Raw genomic sequence first — 16,241 nt, forward strand, 5'->3', positions numbered from 1 at the left:
CTGTCACCAGCTCTGCTGTGACTTAACCTCACAGTGGCTCAGTTTCTCCATCTGCAGAAGGGGTCTAGCGCTCCTTCCTCCCCTTTGCAAAGCACCATGACTTCATTTGATGAAGAGTGCTTTACCAGCGCGAAGTATCATCATCTAGGCTTTTATCCTTGTGGTATCTAATGCCTTTGTGGGCTTCCAGCCATGCCCTCACCCCACACCATCCCTAAACAGCACACAGCGAGGAGCAAAGTTTTCCCTACACCCTCTCCCTTTCCAGTCTCTAGCTGGCAAGTTTCTTGGTTGTTAAAGCCTGGAACATTTTTGACCAGTTGTTTGTTGTTCTTATTGGTTCTGTTTTAAGAAAGGAAGTGAGAATCAGCTAGTCAATGCTTTTAACTTTACACAGTCCATTTTTTTCTCCTGTTTTCTCGCTAAATCAGCAAGTCTGCTGCCTAGAAGGAATGGTTCCTGTTTACATTATTCATAATTAGGCAATTTATGCATCACATGACTCAGAATTTGAAGAATAGATCCATTTAAAAAAAAAAAAAATCAGTATTTATCGTGTGATAGTAAATTTGCTTTTTACCATGATTCATTTTTCAAATCTTATGATGAATTATTCATTCGCATGTTATTTGAATCATCATTATTATGATTTATTCATTCATGTCATTATTAATTCAGAATTTTTAAAAACATTCATTTGGAAGGTATGTGAGGGGTTCTTTGGTTTGTAACTAGCTACACAATCTTTTGCCGCTAAGGCTTTTGGGTTGAATCTGAGCCAGGTCAATGGGGATCAAAAGTCACTACTACGGGACAGGTGTTCAACAGTCTGTGTGGAATGAGCTAATGGTGCTCAGTTCAGTTCCTAGTGGACAGGTATCTCACTCACCCTTGAGATGACTTTGTAGTCTCAACCGAGTTCCTTATTCTCAATTAATCCATCCCTGTGTTCGGCACAGGAATGGTTGGGGAGATATCATACCTTTAATATACTGTGTACCACCTAAGCCCTGCTACAAGTCTTAATGCAGGACTTAAGAAGGGCATATAGGCTTTTGCTTTTGTTCTGGACAGATGTGAAATTCACCCACAAGGAGCCAAAATATTTCACATGTAAAATGAATCCAGATGACCAAAGAGCAGTAATAGCTACCAAAAAGTTTGCTAGCTGGAAATAGAGCCATGTTAGAAAAGGGTCAGTCACTTCACTTTATACACATAACTCAGCTGCAGCCAACTTAACCACTCCCAACTTCCTAACACATAAATCCAAAGACGGGAGTGCTAAACTGAGAAGGGAATCAAAATTAGCTGATGCTTCCAGCCATAACACCACCTCCAACACCAGTTCTCCAGTTTTTCCCCCTAAAACAGCTACAAGATCCAGCACAGCCCACTAGAAAACAGCCTCCAGTCACCAGAGCACCGGCCTGAAGTGGCACTAAAAACTAGGGACCAGATTCCCCATGTTCTTTCACCCTGTGTAGTTGTTTACTCTTAGGAAAAGTGGGTGTTAAAATACAACCATTCTGACCTGCCTTTTCCACACACCTAGTATAAACAACCATACACAATGCAGACATTGAAGAATTAGTTATTGGTTCCAATCCTGCTTCTGACTTCAGCTCTATCTACACTGGTGTGTGTGCGTGGGGAGAGGGAAATCATATATAAAATTCTCAGTCAGTGCAGCTCCATCAGTGCTAGAAATAAAAGGTGGTGTAATGTAAACAGGGCACAGGCATTTGTCGACACTCTAAAAACAATACTCACAGTTTGTCCACATTACAACTTCCACCATTGCGACCACTGCATCAGAGAAGAATTACAAGTTTTTCTAATATAGAAACACCCCGAGTGACCACTAAACTGAAAATCTCTGCCCCAATACCACTGAGCTGCTAACAGAGCCCATGGCTCCAACTCAGTTCCCTCCTGAACAGTCCCAAAAGTCATGGTTCTAGCCTGATCTTATCCAAGATGTCCTCAGAAAATTGTGTAGCCTTCATGTACCAGGGTTTCAACATTATCCCTCTGAGCCAAGCACCATAGCTCCAGCACAGTCCCCTACAATGGCCCCCACACACCAAAGCCAAGGGTTTCAAATGTGACTTGGGTTGCCCAACTTGAAACATTTGGTCCAATCCACACAGCTGGTCAGACCTTGGACCTGATCTTCAGCCTCGTATCAAGATAGAGGAATTACAACCAGCCAATGTCTTGGACCATTACCTCATTAAGGCACTGTAAGGCCTCAGGCAACAAGATCAATTATCCTGATGTGACCATGAAAGCTCATGGACACTAATAAATTCCAAAGACTGCTGAAGGACAACAGCACCCCGCTCACAGGATAAGGAATTGAGGACCTATATTGGCCTGGGCCATTGATATGCTGGTCCCCAAACAGCCCCTTCCTTCCCATTTCCCAGACAGATTGCCTCAGGTTTCTGATGCTGGATGAAGAAAGAGAGGGGTGGAAACTTGAGCACTGATGGAAGAAAAGGCTGATTCTGAAAGGATGAAATTCAGTGAATTCCTTAAAGACTATTGTGACGCTGACAGACCAGCTCAAATTAAAGCCATAGGCCAATTCACGTGTGTGTGAATGTCAAAGAAATGTTAAGTGGGCTAGTAGTCAGAGACCACTTCACTTGTTATCACATCACTTTTACATGCCATATGCCATGGTAATTACATTTACACTAAATTTACCTTTTGGTTTCTATTGCCTTACATTATGTATATCTCTGTACTTAATTAACCCTACATCAAAAGTGTATGTTAGTGAGAATTTACTTGATGTGTAAACTGCATGAAAACTAATGAAAGATTGTTTGGATTGCTGTAACTAAATGTACTGTGTATACCTCTGTAACTGGATTGCCCATCAAATGGGACTGGAGCCTGGGAACTGTAAATGAAGAATCATGCTAACTTCAAAACATGGGTCATTGTGTTGGACAATGGGAAATCCACCGACCCAGTTTTCGTTTAGTTAACAGAGGAAAACCCCATGCTGCGATGGAGAAACTTGCCAGATTGCTTTTCAGGGAAGACAACTACAAGAATGAACCCAGAGGTTGACCCTGTATCTCTGAACTGTTTTGGGTTCTAATAGGGTGGAATAATGAATTAGTGGACAGATATCCCCAAAGTTATTTTGGGTAACCCTGAAAAGCCTTATGGAAAACTAGCAGATCACTACATCTCTGCTATCATTTTGGACTTACGAACTTTAACTCGCCTGTTAAAGTATTTTACCTGCTTTAACCTCTCCATAACTCTCATTTCTTTTCTTAGCTAATAAACCTTCAGTTAGTTTACTAGAGAACTTGGCTGCCAGTGTTGTCTTTGGGGTGAGATCGAGAGTATCCACTGACTTGGGTAAGTGACTGGCCCTCTGAGATTGGGAGTAACGTGATGTGGTATATTATCACAAAGTCCAGTTTGTCTGCATGGCAAGCTCTGCTGGAGCGCCTACGGGGACTGTTCATGACTCCATGGATAGACTAACACAGTGATCCAGGAGTGCGCATTTGTTACTGGCTTGGTGAACTCCAATTATAGAATACACCCCCAGTTTGGGGTGTCTGCCCTGCTTTCTGACAGTCTGACCTGATGCAAGTTGTAAGCACTGAGGATCAAGGACGCTATTCACTGGATAGTTCCTCTGGGTGGGATTTGGCAGCCTCAATGGAGGCTGATAGGAAGGTTCTCTTGGCCAGTATAATTATCACACTGTCTAGAGTGACTCACAATTGTGTGCTAATTTCAGGTCTCAGTGTCTGCACAGCACAGCACATAAGACAAAATACAGATACTGTATTGCTTGCAGCTGCACATAGATAATGGTGATGGGAACAACAAGTTATCCTTGAACGTCCGGGGGTACACTGTTTTATTGCCAAGGGGCATACCTTTACTCCACCCCTCCTACCACCAGATGTTATTTTGACGACCCCAATTATCATGGTAAGAATGGAATGTAGTTAATAAGTAGAGAGGTAATTAGGTGAAGGTTGTTCATGGAAGGCTATAAGTAGTCACCACTTAGACAAAGGGGGGCGCTCCATCAACACCCAGGGCCTCTGAAAAATCACTCAAAGCTCTGGGATGAAGACCAGTCAGCAGCTTCAAGCCTCTTGAACAATGGAACTCTCAACTATGAGAGCAAAGCGTGTCTGCGTGGGAGACAGAACTTTCTCCAGGGGTGGTCTCAGACGGTGGAATGAACTCCCCCAGGAACTACGCGTCATTACAAATCTTGCCACTTTCCACTCCAAGTGTAAGGTGCAGTTCTTTGATTTTGCCTTCTCGAATATAAAAACATAGCAACAGCTCTATTAAAAAACAAACAAACCCTTAACACGACAAGACTCTCCACGTGTCTTCCTCAGAGGCAAAACGGGTGGTGGGGGGGAACGAAGCTGAGAGAACAAACGTGACAGATGAGAAGTCACGCTTAATGCACTACTGGAAGGTGCTCAGATACTATTGTGATGAGCATGGTCTGAGAACTTATATTGACTAGAAACACCTTAAAGGGCCCTGATTTTCAGGAAGGGCTGAGCCACTACCCTGTGAAAATCCGGCTCCTTTATAAGGTGTATGTCTTTCAGCAGCCCTCAATCCTCTGACCATCCCCCAAACATCAGTGTTCAAGCTCAGTTATGAGCCCCACCGAGCAAAGAAAGTTCATGACACTTAGCCCTATTTCAAGAGATCGAAATATTGGTTTCTTTCAAGATGTGAATTGGAATGAATCTGTATTGTGAGTAATGGAAGAGAATCATATTGTTCCCTCCATTTGAAGAGATACCACAGCTGTTAACTATCTAGATATTTGATGTCCTCCAGCCTTAAGTGAACAAACCTAAACTCAGTGTGACGTACGAGCAGTCTGATGATATTTCTTCCTTTCCCCTGAAAATGTTCCATGTTTGTAGAAGTTATGGAAAGCTGGACTCTCTCGCAAGTGTTTTGGAAATGTTAATTGGTGTGCCACCACGGTGAACCCACTGCTTTCTGGTCTGTTGATATATAACAACACAATGCAACAAAAAAACAACTCTCCCTTTTTTTAGTCTTTTTTTAAGCAAAGATGCTTATAATGCAAAATCTTTGCCACTACTACATTAAGGCTCAGATTTTAATTTCAAAATAGTTAGAACATTCCCAGAATAGTTTCTCCACAACAGCATGCTTTACAAAGCAATCTGTCATTATATTATATGTTAAACAGAAACTAAGAGCTGCAATGCTATCTATGGAAGGGCCTGTAACTGCTCCATCATATGTTGCAGACAACAGCCTCCTCCACTACACACCTCTGATTCGTTCCCAGCGCACCATCCATCCTGTGCACCGAATGAGGCAGGGGTCCTATAGAAAAATAATATGTGATCATGTAATTAAAGACTGAATCAGAATGTATACATACAAGAGGGTGGGTAGAGGATGCGAATGAAGATTGCAAAGACAACCTGAATACTGACATTTCCTAACTTCTCTGTGCTTGACTTTGGAATCTTAAAGTGGTTTTTTGTATGTAATTTACTATATTTTTATAAAACAAAAAATTAAAAAACCAAAAATTCCCTCTTGTGGAACCATGTTGGCCTCATACATGGATCGTCAGCAGGGCTGGGATCTTTGGATCCACCACACCGTTCCCTAGCGTCTGAACAAACAGTAACTGGTAGCAATAGTAGGATGTTTTCTTCTATGTGCACCAGCCACTAGAGGAGGATAGTGACACATGCTTTGCCAATAGGTTTGCCCATTGTTAGACAGCAAAGGCATGTTGAGACTCAGGAATAATGGGTTCAATTCCAGGGCACACAGGAGTGTGCTTGTGTGTCTGGATCTTCTGCCCTGTCCCCCTACCTTCTCCCTGTCCCCTTTTGCTCCAATACCCGCTTCCCCAGTACCTACCTCTGAAACCATCCACTCAACAACTGCCTGTGTTGCCCCCACTTATATCTGCCCAAGCTCCTACCCACTCCTAATTCCTACTCTGTTCCATTTTCTACCCCAGGATCCTACCTTTGCCACATACCGCTCTTCGTCTTCCGCCATCCCCAGCTCCTAATCACCTTTGCCCAATACTGCCAACCCCCAAATTTCAAAACTTGTGAAATTAGTCCTCAAATCATGAGCATTGATAAAAAGATTATCTCGTGGTTTTTGGTCTGTACTCTCCAATGTGTGTGAGACAATTACCGTGCTGTCAGCTCTCACAGGTCTGCAGGGTCAGCCCTCACTACAAGTGCTCTTGCTAGAAGTCCCAGCGAAGATCATATTTCACAAGTTTTTACAAAGTGGTGCCTGATGCTGCAGAGAGCTTACAGTCCCCAGACACCAAAATGCCAATTCATTAATGCTGACAGGCCCCTAGCTCATCAATTAATTTTGCACCCCCACAGCCCCACTTCAAATCTGCCCCTTTCCCCACCTCACATCTGCCTGTTAAATGAAAATGTTTCATGCTCTGTTTACACAATACAAAGAAACAATCTTGGGCACCGCTTCAGCAGGTCCCCTGTAAGGGAACAGGAGCATTGCAGAGCAGGGATTCCTCATGTAGACTGTAATAGTCGGTACATCCCTCCTGACATGGCTATCCTATAGAGACTTGCAACGTGGGGATCGCTTTTCTCTTCTCTGTCACCACCAAACTCTTGGACTCACTGTGCTAGGAGAGTTTTTGAATCTGAAGTAATCTGAACCAAATTCATTGCTTTTTCTTCCCCCTGAAAACACTAAATAAAACCAATGGCAAATATCAATTCCAACAGATAACAAACAAAGGCCCGATCCTGCAAAGACAATCACCTGTCTGGTGGCAGGATCGGTGCTTAACACCCCAATCCTCTGCAAAGACTTACACCCATGCTTAACTATAGAGACATGAGCTGCCTCACTGAGCACAAGGGACTACACATGTGCATAACATTAAGCATGTGTGTAATTCTTTGCAGGTGGGTCCTTAGGCCTTAATCCCAATCCTGCAACAATACACAATTCACTGTACTACCGTGAGTACTCCCACTGAACTCAACGAGTCATGTATAAAGTTAAACTCATACATAAGCATTTTGCAGGAGTGGGGCCTGGGTGTGCAGAGCTCAGCACCCCTGAACAGCCCTGTAACAAACAGGTGTACACAATCCTGCACTCATGAAAAGCCTTATTGTAACCACGAAGGGTGTGATCCTGCAAACAGGTAGAGGAAGGACTTTACTCATTTTGAGAAGTCCCACTGAAGTCAATGCAGATACACAAGAGAAGTAAAATTATTCATAGGCATAAATGTTTGCAGAATTGGGCCCTGATTTTTGTGGAGCCATTCATTCTGAGCAAACTCCTATTGCATACAACTGGGGTTTCACAAAAGGTTTTGACAGAGAACCTGAGTTAACATGGTTCTTTTTTAATGTCCACTTAATTAAAATGGTGGATTGTATTTTTTGTATTTGATTTTCCTCAAGGCTGAATTTTTGCTGTGAAATAACATTGCAATAAACATTTAAAATATTTTTAAAAATCTTTCCCCTGGAAAAAAAAATCAAAAAGTAAGATTTTCATATTTTTAATAATGTGTAATAAAACAGCTGTGTAGTTAAATAATGCAGTTCTGCTGCCCCAGTTTTGATAAACATTTTTACAGTACTCGGAGGCACTAAAAGGAATAAATATTTTATTGCTTTTTATGAAAAATGCATATCACCTCTCCCATAGCTAAACTCTTTAGTGATGCATGAAACCGTTGCTACAAGGCAACTGAAGTTTTCCCATTGGTTTCAATGGGATCAGGATTATGCCCTAGATTATTTTTGCAAAAAGGTAAAAGGAGGTCTTAAATCAGACTTTTAATGGAAACTATTTTTCAGGCCTAAACATGGGGCCACCATCATGTCTCCATAATAAATAACTGGAAAACTGAACTTCCAAATTTTGTTTGTACCTCTCCAGTAAATGTAATTTATGCTTATATGACTTCCATGGGACTACTCAAATAAGCAAAATTTAGAGGATTGGGCGCCCATAACTAATACAGTGTACATAAACCCATAGTAAAACCACGGATTAAATGATCTGAACCTTAAAAAAGAACCCACCCTAAATCTTTACAGTTGGACCCTGTTTGTATAATGGACCAGAGCTAAACCCCACATCCAAATACTCCCAACCTTTAGGGAAGTTGAGACTCAAACATTACATCTTGGTCCCCCATCACTAATACGGGTTACCAGTTGCCAACAAAGTAAACAGTCTAAATAGCAAAAGTGTGTAACCAAAACCACAGTGGTCAATTTTATGTGACCTGAAAAATAGCAAACCTACCTGACTATACCAAGAGCTCAAGCATTTCTAAAGAAGCTCCAGTAATTGCCACAACTCTACACGTATTAAACTTTCCAAGCTTTTAAAAAGAAACGAAAACAAAAAAACGTGTGCAGCAGTTTCACAGGATCAGGCCTTTTCCCCAGGAAAATTATTTCACTCGATTACAGGCGGCCCAGTCCTCCAAATTGTACTCATCTGAGTAGTCCTATTCAAGCCATATAACCATAAATTACATTTATTGGAGATGTGCTAAGCCAGTGGAAAGTGGGTGAAAGAGTCTTTAACCAGGTGAATGATAGACATGAAATTCTAAACGTCACTCTTTTAGCACAGAAGCTGCTATATACATATTTAAAGAAGAGAAAATACAGATCAAATAAAGATGCAATGCTGTGAATATCATTTTTAATTCAGTAATGTATTTTACTCCATCTTAACAGCCACATATTGAAAGGGGCTCAAGCAGGCATCCTTTTTGCAGGCACAAATTAGCAGACACAATTTTGTGGGCAAAACCTTCGCCAGGGTGGATATCTAGCGTGGGATCCATGAAGGTACTTAGGTACCATTGTCTTGTTTTTAGGCACCACTGTGATCCACAAAACTCCCAATAAGCCCTGTAGGCACCTACGTTTTTTTCCTCTGGACATGTGCACTGCACCATCACGCGATGCACAGAGCATCTTAGGACGTGCACTGCTGTGTCCGGACACCTAAACCCCCTAGCTATATACGAACTGGGACAGCCATTCAGCTGCCTAAATTGCATGCAGGGGCCCAATCAGGCAGGCCACCTCTGAGCACGGCTGCCAGAACAAGCCTCTCAGGCAAGATGCTGCAGCAGCTCCTTCCACCATATAACCCTCAGCCTAGTGGTTTGGGTACTCACTACCCTGTGGGAGACCCCCGCTTCAAGTCCCCCCACTCCACTTGATGGAAAGAAGAAATCGGGATATGGCTCTGCCACCTCCCAACTAGGCTGTAGAGTCTTCCCCTGGCCTAACATTTTAGTTGTCCTTTGTTTAATTAAAGTGGACAATCTTCAACAGGAGAGATTGAAGGAGTCCCACCTCCACACTGGTGATTTTGTGTCAGGTTCTGCACACAACATAGGTGGCCACACATCCATTTTCCCCTGCACATAGGACACTAGCAGAAATAGGCACCTCTGAGTAGCCTGGACTTGGGCACCTATCTCTGTGAGAAGCGTGGGGCTTAGCACGCATCACTCTGGTCAGCATCTCCCATTTGCTATTTTAGGCATTTCCCTGCTTAGTGTGTTGGCTTGTGTGGATTATAGTCTTAGGTGCCTAAATCTCTCCCCATTCATGGTATAAGGAGCCTCGGCTCCTAACTCGATTAATAAAGAACTAAAGGAAGATAATGTAATTAACACAAGCCAACAAAGATTTATGGAAAATAGATCCTGCCAAACTAACTTGATTTGTTTTATGAGATTACACATTTGGTTGATTAAAGGTAATAAGGTTGATGTAATAGACATTTGACTTGGTACCACATGACATTTCGATTAAAAAAACTAGAACAATATAAAATTAACATGGCACATATTAAATGAATTAAAAACCGGCCAGCTGATGGTCTCAGAATATAACTGTAAACAGGGAATCATCATCAAGTGGGTCTATCTCCAGTGGGGTCTCATAGGGATTGATTCTTAGCCCTACACTATTTAACATTGTTATCAATGACCCAGAATAAGACTATAATCATCACTCATAAAGTTTGCATATGACTTAAAAATTGGGGGAATGGTAAATAATGAAGAGTACAGGTCACCGATTCAGAGCGAACTAGATCACTTGGTAAACTGAGTGCAAGCAATGTGTTTTTTTAGTATAATTAAATGTAAATGTGTACATCTAGGAACAAAGAATGTAGGCCGTAGTTACAGGATGGGATGGCCTTATCCTGGGAAGCAGTGACTCTGAAAAAGATTTGGGGGTCATGGTAGATAACCAGCTGAACATGAGTTCCCAATGTGGCCAAAAAAGACTATGTGATGCATAAACAGAGGAATCTCAAGGTTATTTTACCTATGGATTTGGCATTGGTGTGACCACGACTGGAATACTGCATCCAGTACCAGTCCCCACAATTCAAGAATTGTGTTGATAAATTGGAGAGGATTCAGAGAAGAGCCAGAAAAATTAGTAAAGGATTAGATAAATTCAAGGAGCTCACTCTATTTAGCTTAACAGTGAGAAGGTTAAAGGGATGACTTGATCACAGTCTATAAGAGGAACAAATAAGGAAAACAAATATTAAATAATGGACTCTTCAGTCTAGCAGAAAAATCCCATCCCCTACATGTCGACATATTCTCTCAAGGTTATTGGAAGGCACAATATTGTAGGTATAAAAAGAGATTTTACCAAAATTGTCCCTAAAATGGCATCTCCTCAGTGTTGATACTATGTTGGCATTCAAAAGGGTTGTTCCAAATACATAGATTCTATTGTGTCTCTGTGCTTTATCTAAAAATTTGAACACTAATATGAATTAACAAGGGCTGACCCCCATTTACACCATTCTTAGATCCTTTAAAGAAACGCAACTTTCCAAGTAACGGCTCTCACATTCTATATCAGCCACAATACATGCTTAATTGTCCATCCACCAAAGGGAATGGAAGCCAACCTTCTTTCAGAAAAGCAATCACTTCTTATGGCCCTCTTGAAGTGTGCTTCTGGCAGGTTTCCATCTTTTGAAAGTGGACTGTTCTCTTTCTAATCTCCTTCACATGCTCATATGACAAACCACTGGCTTACCTTCTGATGGACTCACTGGTTTCCCTGTTTTATTAAAAGAACATCACTGCCACTCAAATTGCATTAAGATGTTTTGCTACTGATCTTTCTTCGATGTTATCTGTAAGTCTATCTGGCACTTACTGATTGATTTAGAGATAGCAGCTGTTATTCCATTTACTTATGCAAGGAAAGGCCCATCTGCAGTTTATTCCTAAATTATACAGAAGATCATGGAGTGAAGCCATTTGACAGGGAACAGTCTTAGGGTACATCTACACTGACAGCAGCAAAGTCGCCGCCGTCAGATCAACCTATCTGGATTGACTGAGCGGTCAGTGAAGACCCATTCAATTGATCCAGAAGTCGCTAGAAACCGACGCAGTAAAACCACTCCCTCAAGCGGTGTAGCACTGCAGGCGCAGTGCAGTGAAGACGCCGCGCAGAAGGGAAGCACAGCAGTTGATGGGAGTTACACACGCTACTCTGCGTAGCTTGCGTAATTCCTGTTGCCTGCCGCCGAATCGCCAGGTAAGTGTGGACCGGGCCTTAATATTGAGGCTTCGCTGTATCATCATGGATTACACGGACTGGTCCCTGCTGGTGAAATCATCTGATCTTATAGACCTGACCAGATCAGATCCCTGAGAAACACCTGGCCTAGATGACCCAAGGTTTTCTGTGTGCTCTGTTTCATAATGTAAAAGTTCAAAGTAACTAAGGTAGTTACTTTGGGGGTACCTATCTGGGTGACTCTAGTCTGTGGTGTTCTCTGGAGTTCTCCATGTACCTGCCAGAAACAGATCTTCTAAGGTTAAAATGACAGCAACCTGGAAAATGGAAATCCCTTCCCATGAACAATTTCAGGTTTTTGAAAAATTTTCTATCCTGAACCAGGACAAAGTCAAAACCAAAGCTGCCCGTGTCCCGGAAGGGATTTCCAGAAAAATTCAATTTTGGGATAACTGAAATAGAATTTTTGGCTTGCCAGATACTCTCCAAAAGAATCATGTTAGTTTCACTTCCTGCCTGAAGGGAGAAAGTGAAATGGATAAAAGCCTTCCAGGCAGGCTGCCAGAGACTGAGCTCTTCTCAGCATCTCTGCCTTCTTGCCCACCCTGGCTGCTTGATTGGCAGGGTCTTCTAATTTCACCTTCTCCATGTAGGCACAAAGTGAAACTGGCCTTTGCCTCAGGAAAAGTTCAATTTTGCCCCCAAAACAAAACAAAACCTCACTTTTTCTGTCAGGAAAATTGAAATGACTTCTGCCTGCCTGGAAGGCTTTTGTCAATTTTAGGAAAAGACATTTTCCATCAGAAAATTATTCCACTGGAAAATTCCTGATCAGTTCTGATCATATCATACCCAAATCCATCACAGAGATGACTCTTTTTTTTATTTATACCATCTTTTAAAAGACCTGTGGTTGCTCTGCTCCCTACCTTTTTACATATAGCAATGTAAAGCAACCAAAACCTCCAGCAAAAAATATTTGCTTGGTTTTCTTCTAAAATCATTTTCTGTCTAACTCAACACCTAGATACTATGTTGATGGGCACATTCAAAATATTTAGGACCAGACTACGCTCTGTTACACTAGTATAAATCTGGAAAAGCTCCCCTGAAGCTAATAGAATTACTCTGCATTAACATTAGGATAACAAATAAAAATCTGCCCGAGTTTCACTTGAGCAAACTCCCCTGACATCAGTGGGGTTGTGCGGGTGCAACTGTGTGAAGAATTTGATCCCTGCATTAAATTAGAAGTGATCTGAGATGGGCTCGGCTGTTCTGGTAGACAAGCTTCGGCAATAAGAACAATTTAGATTTACACCCATTGAAAGTCCTCAGTGGTTTGGGCCCTGGCTCTCTTGCTCCAGAGCCCTTCAACAGCTGTGTTTGACAGGGACACTGTAGCTAGCAGTACTCAGGGTGAAACTCTTGAAGCCAATGGGAGTTAGGCACTTAACTGTCTTTGGTGCTTTTAAACATTTATCTAGGTACCTAAATACCTTGTAAATTTGGCACTTGGTGATTAAATACCACAGTAATGGGCACATTATACATGAGATTAGACACAGACTAATATTCTAATATTGCAAATCAGACAGAGGGATGGGGAGGAGACAGCAAGAATCATTATGAAGGGCTTTCTCCACAGGCTCCAACGGATTGCCATTAACTGAAAAAGCAGAATTGCACTAGGGAATTGAATTAAGGGCTTACAAACAGCAAGAATTATCCACGGGTCTCACTGGTCTTTTACGAAGCAAAATCAAGATGTTGAATTTCCTTTTCTTTAGTGCTTACAGCTGAGGTACTATGATCATAATCTTACAAAACTTAATTCTATATAAAGCCCAGAGACAGAGTTTGTTTCCAGGGAATTTGGGGTGGGGGAAACCTTCTGCATTAAGGCCTGTTGGGACATTTTCAAAAGAGTGACTAGAGGTTTAGGTTGCCTCACTTTCTAGGTACACAGCTTGAGACCCCCGTAGAGGCCTGATTTTCAGAGGGTGGGTGCCTTCTGAAGATCAGGCCCCTTCCAGTTGTTTTTATTTGGGGACTCAAAAGTTAAGGCACTCATGTTATGTCATGGCAATGGACGACTTGGGCCTGACTCCACTCTCACTTACATCCGTGTCAATCAGGAGCAGCCCAGACTTCAGGGGAGTCACAGCAGCATAGAACGGCGAGGAGAGCAGAATCAGGCCCTCTCTAAAGGACAAGCAGCAAGAATCCTTTGTGACCCCACTCCCCTACCATAACCCACAGCAACAGGATAGAAACACAGTGCAGCTACTGAGTCTGCGACGCTTTTCAGAGCTACAGAGACACAAGTATAGCTTTGTCATTTAATGTATGTTTATTTTGGTCCAAGGTTGAGGTCAATGAACAATGAGGAGGTTATCAGATGACTCATATTAGCCTGAGCTCTGTGCTGTGATGAAGTTAGTACAGTGCCTAGTGGGAAGACTATGAGATTGTCACATGGCCAGGGCATATCTTTACATAATTCATTTCTTCTCTGCTGTAATTTTTTTGGTCAAGTTTGAACAGGGAGGAAATATTGCTTCCCAGTAGAAAAATCTGAGCCTTATATGTAATATGCACAGTGGAAGTGACAGAGCTGCTCATGCAATTGCATTATTAATGTGCATTTTTTTTCACTGTCTAACACTCACCAACCTTATCTGCAACAGAGTGATTTTCAGACAGCGTAGTGCAACCTTGGAACCCCAGTTATTGGTGGGAACGGAGAAAGTCCCAACCCCTAAATCATTTACAACAAGGACAGACAAAGCACTGGAGAATGTGCTGTAGGAAACAATCCTGCCTCTGATAATGGACTAGAAGGGACCTAACAGGAATTTTCCATCTACAATTAATAGAATTAAAGTCCTTGAATGTCAGCTCATTACTGGATTGTGAGCAGAGACACAACCATCAGAAACTAGCTTGGACAAATAGAAATAGAGCGGCACTTGTTTGTCTTCATTCTGCAGACTCCTCCACTCCACCACAGAAAAAACTTTGGAGCTAGAGTCTTCAGGTGCAGTGGCCTAGGACCAGGGAGGAGTAGACCCCAGCAGCTGTCTAGGACATGGTCCCCTCCATTACTGCTACCATACAGCCACTGTGCGAGGCAGACCATAAAGCTGCACTGCCATGGGGGAAGGGTGGCACTGCAAGCTGGCAATGGGTCTCCGCTGGTTCTTATTTTGGATAGTATTTTTTTCCATGAGAACTATGCCCTGGTCTCATATTTTGCAGTACACGACTCCCATCGCCGTCAAAGGAAGCACATGTAATTTGCGTGTGGAGAGTCTGCAGAACAAAATGGTGAAACATATTTTGTTTCTAATATGATGGGATGTAAATACCGCCTCACGAAAAAAAATTCCTAATGTGATCCAACCACAATAGAAGCAGTCTGTATATAATTTTATTAAAAATTAAGAGGCTCATCTCTTGAGCTGTACAAACAAGGATTTAAAACCCTCTGGCTTTTTCCTGGTTTTTGGCCCATCTATAAATCAAAAACATCAGAACTAATTTAAGTATAACCTTGCCAAGGGTCTGTGTACGCCAAACTCCAGCTCAGTTCAGTTTGAAATGGACAAATTACAAAGCTCAGAAAACAACTTGCAAGGGGAATATGACAAAACTCAAGACCCTAATTCAATCCCCACTGCAGTCAATGGCTACACTTCCATTGGCTTCTGTGGGAAAAGAATAAGGCCCTGGGGTATCAGAAAAATACAAAGGAGATTCAGATAGGAGGTCAGGGAGGCTTAAAGCAGATGTTGAAATCATATATTTGTACACGTGCCAGTAGGGAATGTAGTTTAAATATTTGAATGATGAATAATTGCTCTTAGTAAGAAAACAAAAGCAGCAAATAGCAAGAAACAATTTCAGTGATCTGTGAAGACATCAAATTATTGTACAACAGGGCAAGATCTGACCTTTACAGCTGACAAAATAGTTCATTGTTGCAGAACAGGTTTTGATTAGTAGATGACAGAGCACATTTCGGTGGAAGTGCAGTAGGAGAGAACAACAATGCACATTATCACCAACGCAATGTGCTTAGTTGCCCCACTGCACGGATATTTCTCATGCAGAAGCTCCATAAATTGGACTTTTGGTCCTTCAGGTGTCTACCCCGTCATTTCGTTGGGGGTGATTACCTCAGTGGAACAGGTGGAGGGGAAGTGAGGGATTGAGGTAGGTGAATCCTCGGTCCTGTGGCACCCTTGGTATCTTAGTTGTTGCAGGGATTGTTCTATCAATGCCTCCTTGCTGGTTGGGTCTTAAATTCCCATCAAATGAAGCTTCAGAGAGTTTGGAGGGAACTTTAGGCTGGTGGACTGTTTCGCCACCCTTGGAAGGAAACACTACAACAAGTCCCTTGCCTTCACCAGCCAGAACATAAGAGGACATACCCTGCCCCTCTTTTCCCCTGAACCCAGCTTCCTTTTCTTTATATATCCCATATAGTCATTTGATAGGCAGGAATCCTTTTAACCCTGCTGCTTTACCTTCTCACAGGAATTTACGCTAGGAATCTGAGGAACTGCCCCAGACTGAGGTGTTGATAGAGTCGGTTTTGGA

The sequence above is a fragment of the Emydura macquarii genome, unplaced genomic scaffold, assembly GCF_026122565.2.
Source record: "Emydura macquarii macquarii isolate MOO-44397 ecotype Brisbane River unplaced genomic scaffold, CSIRO-AGI_Emac_v2 contig_3122, whole genome shotgun sequence".
NCBI lineage: Eukaryota > Metazoa > Chordata > Testudines > Chelidae > Emydura > Emydura macquarii.